The sequence below is a fragment of the Mytilus edulis genome, chromosome 7, assembly GCF_963676685.1.
Source record: "Mytilus edulis chromosome 7, xbMytEdul2.2, whole genome shotgun sequence".
In the NCBI taxonomy this organism is placed as follows: domain Eukaryota; kingdom Metazoa; phylum Mollusca; class Bivalvia; order Mytilida; family Mytilidae; genus Mytilus; species Mytilus edulis.
The window spans coordinates 86185540-86187550 of NC_092350.1; positions in this window are offsets into that span (position 1 = coordinate 86185540).

Here is a 2011-nt window from a genome sequence, read left to right on the forward strand (position 1 = left end):
CAAAAAACGATTCACACATAAATGCATGACTAAAAAAAGTGTGAGGTAAATGATATGTTTGTCTAGCATTTCAGATCCGTTAAATAACTCGTAAAATAAATTAAAAAAAACGTTACCCTATTCCTTTACCAAAAACTCCTTGGAGAAGAAATACAATTTGAAACGAACAGAAAAGACAAAAATGTAGTGATCCCTAATATCTCTATCCTTTTTTTTCGGCTGTAAGCACGCTGCTGCAGCTAACGTTTTCTAATGCGTTATCGAGACATCTCTAGTATATTCAAACTACTGCAAATTATAAAAATGGCTTTCATAAAGTAGCAACCACTTAACATAAAAAAGGGGGAGGGTTATTTTTTTTTATCTGAGTCAGAATTTTTTTCGCGCGTACGTTTTTATTCCTTTTTTTTTCGATGCTGGTGATCAAATACTTTTTTTTTCAATATTTAACACTTTAATGTATGGGGAAACTCTTGATTCAGAATAATTTTTTTTTATCATCTGTATGACCATTTTTTTTTTTTATCAAATTGGGGATCGGAATATTTCCATTCCCATCCCCCACCCCACTTTTGAAGTCAAATGGTTGTTCCCTTACCGCTAGAAAAATTTTCCAAAAATTTAGTTCAGTTCTACGTAATGAACATTTAAATGACATATAGTTTACAAGTGGGAACAAATCTTATGTACAGGTAGCTAAACAAGGTGTATAGATGTGAACAAATGTAATGTGAAACCAGTGTACACTACACTAAACTAATAGTAAACATGTTTACTCTACACGGCGTTTGGTGTGAACACGGCCTTATTGGTGTAGAAAAGCGTTGACCGAAGCACATTTTATATGAAGCGCGGAGTAAACATGTGTGCACGGTCAACACTTTTACAACCCTGCAAACAAACAAAAAGAATCATTCAATTCTTTAATTGATATATATATATATATATATAATAAACCTTGATTTTTTTATGACTCAAAATGACCAGCAGCTGTACACCAACAGAAAAAAATTAAATATTCCTCAGAAAACTTATGATGATGATCCATCATCTAACTGACCAGCAGCTGTACTTCAGCAGACAGGTTTTAATTCCATACCAGTACTTATGATGATTCAGCGTCTTACTGTCCGGCAGCTGTACACCAGCAGAAATGTTTAAATTCCATACCTCAGTACTTATGATGATTCAGCATATTACTGTATATAAACTGTACACCAGCAGAAATGTTTAAATTCCATACCTCAGTACTTATGATGATGATCCAGCTTCTTACTGTCCAGTAACTATGCACCAGTAGACACATTTTAATTCCATACCTCAGTACTTATGATGATCCAGCATCTAACTGTCCAGCAGCTGTACACCAGCAGAAATGTTTTAATACCATACCTCAGTACTTATGATGTACATGTAGTACGCACCCAAGATCAGATATTTATTTGTTTTATATCATGTATATTGCAAGTTTGCTCTCAAATACATTTAACTATTTTAACAATAAATTATGTATCACAATATCAAATGTCATTTTCATCGATGATTTATTGAATAACCAAAACTATAAAAATCAGTTGAAAAAGGCATAACTTTTTAAGATCCTTCTTGTGTTTTCAATAAAACATCGATGAAAATGACATTTGATATTGTGATACATAATTTATAGTAAAAATAGTAAAATGTATTTGAAAGCAGACTTTCAATATAAAAGAAATGAATATCTGATCTTACTCATGTGTATGAACTGAAGGAGATATAGAAACCATCATTGAGACAGCAACCAAAAAACAAAAATATACAAAAGGCAAGTGTCTATACAATATGTCAAGCTCTAAATTTGCCCAGAAAAGGGAGAAGGATTGGTACCATTAAAAAGTTTAATCCAGCTGCAACTGTTTGCACCTGTCCTAAGTCGGGAATCTGATGTACAGTAAGTGTCGTTTGTTTATGTAGTTCATACTCGTTTCTCGTTCTTATATAGATTAGAACGTTGGTTTTCCCGTTTGAATGG